This window comes from Patella vulgata, chromosome 5 (genome assembly GCF_932274485.2).
Source record: "Patella vulgata chromosome 5, xgPatVulg1.2, whole genome shotgun sequence".
Taxonomy (NCBI): Eukaryota; Metazoa; Mollusca; class Gastropoda; family Patellidae; genus Patella; species Patella vulgata.
This window is the reverse complement of record NC_065883.2, coordinates 29811523-29820690: the sequence shown is the minus strand read 5'-3', so window position 1 is coordinate 29820690 and position 9168 is coordinate 29811523.

Genomic DNA, 9168 nt, shown 5'->3' with positions numbered 1-9168 from the left:
TATATAAGCGGAAGTGAGAAACACGTGCGCTGACAGGCAGATTGCCAAGAATGTTTAAGAAATAATAACGTTATCTTGACACTGTAGTATGCATGACTTCATCTCATCTGACACGACACTCCCGATAAAAGAATTCCGTCGTAATATGTGCTGTATATTTATTGTTCTAGCTCGTAGACTTGAAAACAGACCAACAAGCTTATAATAATAGTAAAAAGAAAACTCATGTTTAATGAGTTCATGTTAAGCCATTGATCAAACTGATCGCAGGCCTTTAAAAGTGGTCCATTGGTGTTGGTCCTATTTGAATTCCTTCGTTGTTTTAGTTATGCAATAATGTGACTGGGTAATTGACGGTTATATACATTCATATAATTACTGCAATTGAAATAAGAAAAAAAAACATATAAGCACCACAAAATCTGTAAGATAGGCCTATGGGTCTACGAGCTTTAGAGAGAGAGAGAGAGAGAGAGAGATGGGGTTTAACGTCCACTCGACACAGACTAGGTCATTGGGGGATCAATATTTCGCTTGCGCGTAGGGGTATTTAGCAGTGGGAGGAAACCGAAGAACCCGGAGAAAACCCTACTCCTTGTCACGTACAACCGGGGATTCGAAAACACGCCAGTTGACTCAATGACAGGCCTAATGATACAGCGCGCTCGTGCTAACCATTCGGCCATCCAACCCCCCACGAGCTTTAGATCTTTCCTTTGTACGTCTGTTTTGTTTCACTATGAAAACTATACTACTTACGGGGTGGGGACGGTGGGTAATCTTGCGGGTTGTAGACTGGATTTCCTTTTGGTGCACGTTGTCAAGGTACTCATGGGAACTGCAATCCGCTGTACAGCTAAGCTAAGTAAGTTAGTAACTATAACTGATCTCCGAGATTTGCGCCGCTTTCTCAACTAGAGCGTGTACTTGACCAATGAACCATGGCAAAGAGCTTTACTTTAACGGTACTTGAAATGATTGAATCATAAATTATTACTATACGATGGAATAATATTGTATGACTATGAAAGGATGATATTGGGCCAGCTGACACCATACTGTTCTATGTTCTCATAATAATCCAAACATTAGGACCGAGTGTTCTGTCATATCAGGCAATAAACAGGTGTCTTTCTTATATTCGACTTGTTAAACCGTAACGTTTGCAAAATAATGTCACATTAAAGAATTAAACTCTTTAAATCCCTGTTCAAGACTTGTGTATTGCAACAAATCCGTGATAGCTGAACATTGGCTCCGATAATTATTCGATTGATTTGAACTAATTCAGACCGATGCTTAAAGATGCATTATGTAAGAGCTACATCTGTCTATTGCAGGTCTTTATTATATAAACTATTATTTAGACTCTCTATAATATCGGGTTGTGAAGATTTAAGCGGATTAAAATGCGGTCGCCATTTAATGATTTAATTTAAAAATCGCGAAGCCAGACTCGGTCTCGATAATAAACAATCTATGCCACACTTTGTCAAAACTTCAAACGGTGTTAACTTCGCCCAGAATAAAGTGGCTTGAATAACATTTTCACTATATTCATTTTGCATTATCTATTTTTGAACTATTATAGTACGAACGACCAGCTCTTTATCTAAATCTTGAATAATTCATCTGTAAATTATTCTCGTTGCTTAGAAAGGGGTTTCAGTATCTCTCCTTTAACATAAAGATTTAGCAGAAACGTTAATATATCATTTATTTATAAGCGAGCTAAGATGTATTAAGTGTTTTAAGTTTAAAAAACAAAAACATCTATATGACAGTTCTTACAGATACAATAATTAATCAATTATTCAGACACTGCTGTCAAAAGGATTTTAGACATAAATTGGAAAATAAAAGAACTTACGGTTATGAATGATCACGTATCTTAATTATTTAAGGGTTTCATTGAAATAACTAAATGAAATGTTAAACTGTTTAAGAATTTTATTGAAAAAATAAGATGAAAATGACCACAAACACTTCTAAACACACAATGCCACAACTGGATAAAACAGACACCGACAATAATGGACGATTGAATGTTATTTTCATGTACTGTGATAGAATACAGTTAATCAAGTAGAATTGAAATGCTGGATGAATGAATTATTTATCTTAAAATGGGCTTTTGTTACGATTTACTGTACTCTCATATTATTCTTTATTTCCAAAACAATTGTATTAACTTAAGTCACACAGTACAGAAAGCATACAAGAAATATAAGAAAGAAAATAAATTATTCAAATTACTTTTACCCTCATTCCCCTTTTAACGAATTAGTTTGGTATTAGAATGGTCAATTATGAAAGGCTGTATGAGTGCAGGCCGATAATATGGTGAGAGATACAAATTTGGCAAATGAGCCAAGTTGTAATCATAAAGGTGAGTTTTTAACCAGGACTTAACCAAACCTCGATTTCAGCTATTCATTTCAAACATTTGAGTCTCCGTCAACAAGATGGAATGTGTGTTATTTTATACCATTGATTATTGGTCACACGACCTGGATGGTCAAGAAATGGTCAAATATAGAGATTAAATTTCGGACGTTTATAAAATAATTAAGGCGATTTTATAGGGCGAATAAATATTTAACTTACTTGTATATAGTAAATCGTTACTATAGATTGAGTTTAAACAAACAATATTAGGTATAAATTCGACAATCGAAATATAGTTCTCTTTAATTTCGTTCACATTTCCCGTTTTAGCTCATTACGCTGCAGCGATGCCCATCCTCTTGTTTTATCTGCTTGGAGACACGACGACCCGGGGGCGATAGGAGACACCGGACAAACAAATTGTCAATTTTCAAACTTCGCAATTATTACTATTATCCCTTTTTGCCAATGAGAATGTCAATAGACGTTTCCCAATGGTCTTTCCGTCATACCACTATATCTGCAGATAGTAAATGTATGACTTCAGCCGAAAACATTTTCGATTTGAAATTGGAGCTGTAAATTTATGACTTTTGTCAGAACAAGCTTATCGATCTATAGTTTATGGTGAATATTTAACCTTTCTAACCAACGTACCGCACTGGTGTCAAGTTTCTAAATATTAAACTAATATGGTAATTATGCCAAAATAACGTGTGAAATATAAAACCATAGATAATAATGATGTCAAAAGAAAATGTCGTACATGTATTATTAGTAAAGTGCTTATTCTATATCCAGTATAAATATGTGGACCTTTGTTGTGCTTATTTGGAAATAAGCCTAGGACACCATAACTCATTTCCAGGGCAAATTAATTCTGACGCCGTCCCCTGTGAAATTTCCCCGGGTGAGCCTATGGCGCCTTCCATATTGCCTATAATTTTAAAAAATATCAAAATGTTCCATGGGGAATTTGAGGAAATAGTATGCAAATTCATTTGAATGAAACTGTGTCAATATTAAGGATAATATGGTTTATTCTATGCAAAAAGAAATATACCCTAATATAAACTGTACAGGTCGGTAAACCTTTTGCCTACAAGGAAATAGTTTTCGTTTCCATTTTAAGCAATTCATACTATTGGTAAGAGGGGTTTTTCACTCAAAAATATTTTCAGTTAGTAAATAAGGCCAGGCACGGCCCATGACCGAAAACGACGTCAAAGGCGACCCCCATAAAGGCTCCTATAGGCCGAATAATGAATTGGCGGTTTTGGTTTCAGTGAAATGATTTAGTGGTTGATAGGGAATTGTTTTGTTTAATTGACTTGTAACGAGATGGTTAAGTGCCAAAATATCATGAATGAAAATTACCTCATCAATAATGCCTTGTAATAAATGAATACGTCAGAATGTTAATTCCCGCCATCTTTTAACTTCGCCAACATTAAATACTCATAATATGGTGTTGAATGAAACCCTTCACAAGACGAATTTATCAGGTGACTAACTTCATCTCTCTTGAGATATACTCAAATTTTGACAAAAGAGATGTGGATAAATTGATAATCCCGGTACACTCAATAAATAAACGCATTCCTAGACACGCGCTTAACATTCCCCGCCGCACGTGCTCCCGTGACTTCATAGAGATATATAATAGATTACGATGTCATAACTATAGTAAATTTACTTCAACAGAAATTTTGACAGCAAAATACGAATTGTGAAAGAAAAACATTATTTCTTAGCCAAATTGGCAAATAAATTGAATTATTAATCATTCTGACATCTTTGTTTAAGATTTGATTATAACATCGGTTGACATTTTGTATTATATTTTGGCATTGATCAGAAAAAAATACAAGTAGAAGAGGCTTCGTGTAATTTAAAATTAGACAATTTGAAGGTAGTTTGGGTACTTTCTGAGAAGTATGTCAAGACACAGATCTACTTATATAGATGAAAGGATATGTGAAGTGTTGTGAGACAGATGTAAATATTCACTATAAATATAATTACCAGATATACTTGAAGCCATAACAAAGTAATTATAATCTATCTAGGGTTATCAAGTAGATTAATTTATTTTATATCAAACTTCATTTATTTAGATCTATAGCGTTTAGTGTCTGACCAACATTTAGGCTACTTGCACCGTTGTGAGTCTCAATTCGGATTAGGGGGGTTGGATGGCTGAATGGTTAGCGTGCGCGCGCTGTATCATAAAGTCTGTCATTGAGTCGACTGGCGTGGTTTCGAATCCCCGGTTGTACGTGACAAGGAGTAGGGTCGCCTGTCCAACCTCGTGGGTTTTCTCCGGGTCCTCCGGTTTCCTCCCACTGCTAAAGACCCCTACGCGCAAGCGAATTATTGAAATAAAATTAAACCATATGTTAGTCCCGAAATGACCTAGTTTGTGTCGAGTGGACGTTAAACCCCATGTCTCTCTCTCTCTCTCTCTCTCTCTCTCTCTCAATTAGGATTAAAGGTAGGAGTGGGGTGGGGCTGACTAGGCTGCAGTCAGTGACCCCAATATTAAAGAAGCCTCCAAATATGCTTTATATATAATTTTATTTTTATTATACATGTATTGTACATGTTTTTGCAAAATATATCTATATATCTACCATATACTGACATACCAATTCCATTTCATTGCTGTAAGGGTGACGGACAATGACCAGAATATGCCCCCTTTTCACCCCCAGAGCGGCACGCTTATCGCGGCCAAGTGTAAACGGGGCTATGATCAGCTATCAGTGCATGCCTTGCCAAGATGTCTATAAGCCCTGTTTACACTTGGCCGCGATAAGCGTGCCGTTCTGGTCACGGTACCAGGCCGCGATAAATTTCAAGAAATTGACCCGTTTACATTACTCTAAAATTACCGGTCTCAGAACCGTGCCAAGCACGCTAAATGTGAAACTCTTCACAGAAAAGTTAATTTCAGTCCCTATACAAATTACCCAGATGAAAACAATTATGATGGTTGATTTAGTTTGAGCAGCCATTTTGACAGAACTGATGACAGAGCTCTCAAAGTTTGCGGGGAAAAGGTCAAGGTTTATTTGGCGCATGCGCAGTAATCCGTGCTCAGACCGGTTAGCGTTTACACGACGAAAATATAAAGCGAGCCGGTCCTGGTACCGTTCCGAGACCACCTCACTTCAGTGGGTCAGATTGGCACCGTACCAGGCGTGACACGCTTACGTTTGACCCGTTTACACTACAAAAAAGCGAAGCGTGCCGTAGCTGGTACCGCGCCTGGTACGCTTAAAATTTGTAATGAAATGATTAATCGAGTTCATGGGAGGATAAAGGCGCTCTAAACAGCGTTCTTGGAATTGACAAATTTCACCCCCCCCCCTCAATCTTTTGGTACCCTGGCCCTCGTGTCGTTCCGGCGCCCCTGACGGAGCACAACACCTCCGTTAAATATAACAGCAAGTTAACGAAATGTTAAAATTAACGGGGCTTCCAGCTCCGTTAAAGATAACGATCCATTAATTCAATGTAAAAGAGTCGTTAAAAGTTACAGAGCTTTGAAACCTGCCCACAGGTACTGCGAGGCCTCCTCAGTGATATTTTCAAAAATATTAATTTTTAGAATGCTAATAACAACAAATAAAATTTAAACATTTGCTCTGCTTAATTTCTTTCAAACAAATTTATCCAACAATTGAAATAACATTTATCGAGGCAGTCATCAACATTTTCGAAAGCAATGAAAGAAACTTGTTATGTGAATATATTGTCCATTAATTGGTGCGGTATTTTACGAGTCATTTTTGTTTTCAAGGAGTGGGTGACTGAACATTGCAACGCCGCTATCAAATTAAAGCTATTATACGTCTTTATCGGGCAAAATTTCGCTCATAGCACACTGCATGGCGTATGTCCGTCTTCATTAGACCGGTTGATGCAGGTCAAGGCTTTAAAACCCAGTGTCATTTGTTTTTGACAGAATCGGTTCCAGTTTGTATTTAAACCGACGGGAAAGGGCTCTAAATCGCGTCTACGGCGATGTAATTTTCAAAATTCCCCGGGGACGGCCCCAAACCCCCTCTTACTGGGGCCCTTCGGAACGTCTAACCTCCGTTGACCGATGCCTTAATCCGCACCTGATTTATTGTTAGTACCTAAGATGCAGACGTTCTGGTTAATGTGCAACTCATTACCGTAGCAGAAAAATCGCCTAAAATGACACGGTCATGTCATGGTTTTTTCAAGGCGTCAGCCTCCAGTTCGGATTTTAATCGGGGTAATGACCCCGTACTCAAAGTTTGGATTGATAAGACATTTTCAGAATAAATATTTTTTGCACAATTATTCCATTCTATATTAAATTTGTCCATTATTGATCCATGTCTAAGAGTTATCGCCCTTTCTTAGTGAACTCAGTGCTGTGTGTACTATGTGTACTTTAAGCTACTGGTCGAAATTTGAGCCATTTTGAATCCACAAAATATAATAAATTAAAAATGTAAGAACATTTATAATTCTGTGCAGATAATATAAACAAATCAGCACCACCTGATTGTTCGAAAAATACAAATAACGGTGAACGCCTTTCATTATACTTTCTCAATGTTGCACAGTTTTCCAAATTCTCATTACTGACTATCAATAAAGCGTTAGCAACGACCTATATCATTGTTCCATGGTTCCACCTGCCATATAGGCAACTGCCAGAATAGCAGGTCCATGCAGGAACTGCAACTTTTAAATCAACCAATAGGAATACACGTTGAACAGACGCGGGAAATTCAAATTTTCCAAATTTTACATATAAAGAATACAACCTTTCAGAGCATAGGGAGATTGTCTTGTTGATATCAATGTTAGCGTTAATTGTATAACTGCCAAGATGGGGTCATGGAGTGCAAACTATCTCAAAGAATTGGGTTACAGGCGTAAATAGGAGAAAACGTACATAAGGAAGGAAAGAGCGTGATGCATCATGTGATTGCATGCGCAGTAAATGTATTAATTTATTTTCGTACCGTTTTGTGTGTTTTTTCGGACAAACTTTTATTTTTTTGGCTTAAAAAAACATGCATAGGTATAGTTATAACCAATCATTTTATGGTTATTTAGTACACGCATTTACGTTTGTAGTAAATATTCTCGGTCATGACTTAGCGTAAACATCAACATTTTTCCCCTGGAAAACTGGTTTTTGATTGGTCAGAAACTCGGTAACTTGATTACATCTTTCCTATTAAGCATGGGCATTGCACTATAATGTCAGTTTGATCTCAAAGGAGTTAGTAAATGTTTTTCATTGTTTCATATACCTGTATATAGTACATGTAAGACAAGGTCATGACAAGATATAGGTTTTATGTACGTAGTATTGTAGATCACCTATAGTGTATGCACATGATTATCGGAATTACGAGGGAAGAGTTCAATTTGGCGCCAAAATTGTACACGCGGTTTGGAGTTTGGACGTTCTTCTTAAAGCCTAATAAAACTTCTACCAACAACATCTTTCCATCGTTTACTTCACTGTATGTTAATGGAGCTGGCCATAAGATTGATAATTCTATGTTTGCGATTATAGCGTACCGATGAGAGAGCAATGAATTAATATCCACTTGACACTTTCTTGTCTAATGTATGGTATATTTTTATTAAAATACTTTGCAGAAGTCTTTACCATATAGCGAACTATAGAGCACGTGTCCTTAAACCCTTGTTTGAGTGTTATTTGGCAAAATGAAGTGAAATGGGCTTTAACGTCCTACTGTTCTGCTCCGACTGGGCAAATGAAGAGGACATTATACTCTATACAGAGTGCTATGAGGGAAATTTTGCAAGAGCAGCGGCACTATGGCCTATTCTTATTTCGTCCCATAAGAACGACTAGACATCGGAAAATCCTGATGAACTTTCTCGACCAATGCAGGGCAGCGGCACTATGGCCTATTCTTATATCGAATATACTTGGACCCCCCCTCCCCCCTGTGTGACGCCCATGATCATATGAGCTCCTTGATGTACTTTTATAACGGTATTGCACTGAAATTTATTGAATATACTTGCCCCCCCCCCCCCCAAAAAAAAAAAAAATAAAAAAATTACATAGTAGGCCCAAACTCCTATTTATTTACAACAATTATTATGATTAGTTAAGATTCTATCTGTATAAAACCTGTACATATCCCAATATGGTTTATACTGATAAAATAAAACACAAAGAGAATCATCTTGGAAACATGTGTGAAGTGAAAAGTACCTCTATTCCATAAAATTGTGTCTAGTTAGCCTGTCAGTAACATTTTGTTAATTTTTTTCTGCCACTTATCAGAGTGAATCGCATGTAGGTACCCAAAAACATAACCGCCTAAACCAAATATTTATCGCTCGCCCAGCCAGCAACGTAACCATAATGCTTTTGCACACGGTGTCTTGGTAGACAGCATGGGCCGCATGGCCACATGGTGTTTGTTTATATATTTTTGGGGTTTTAAAAAATGGGTGGGGGTTAGGGTTAGGGTTGCACCCCCCCCCCAATATATATTTCACGGCTACGCCTCTGCATATGATCAGCAGTGGTTGGGTACGATTTTTTTTTCCATTGAAGCTTATAGTTAGGCATATAATTATTCAACCATGACGCTCCCAGGAAGTAGAAGTTATTAACAGCAAGAAAAGCAATGATAAGAAATACCGATAAAGAATTCCTTGTTCAATGAAGTACAAAGCAAATAAGAGGAATTAATAACAGTTAGTTGTGCAAATAGATCCACAATCTTTCACAAATACAGA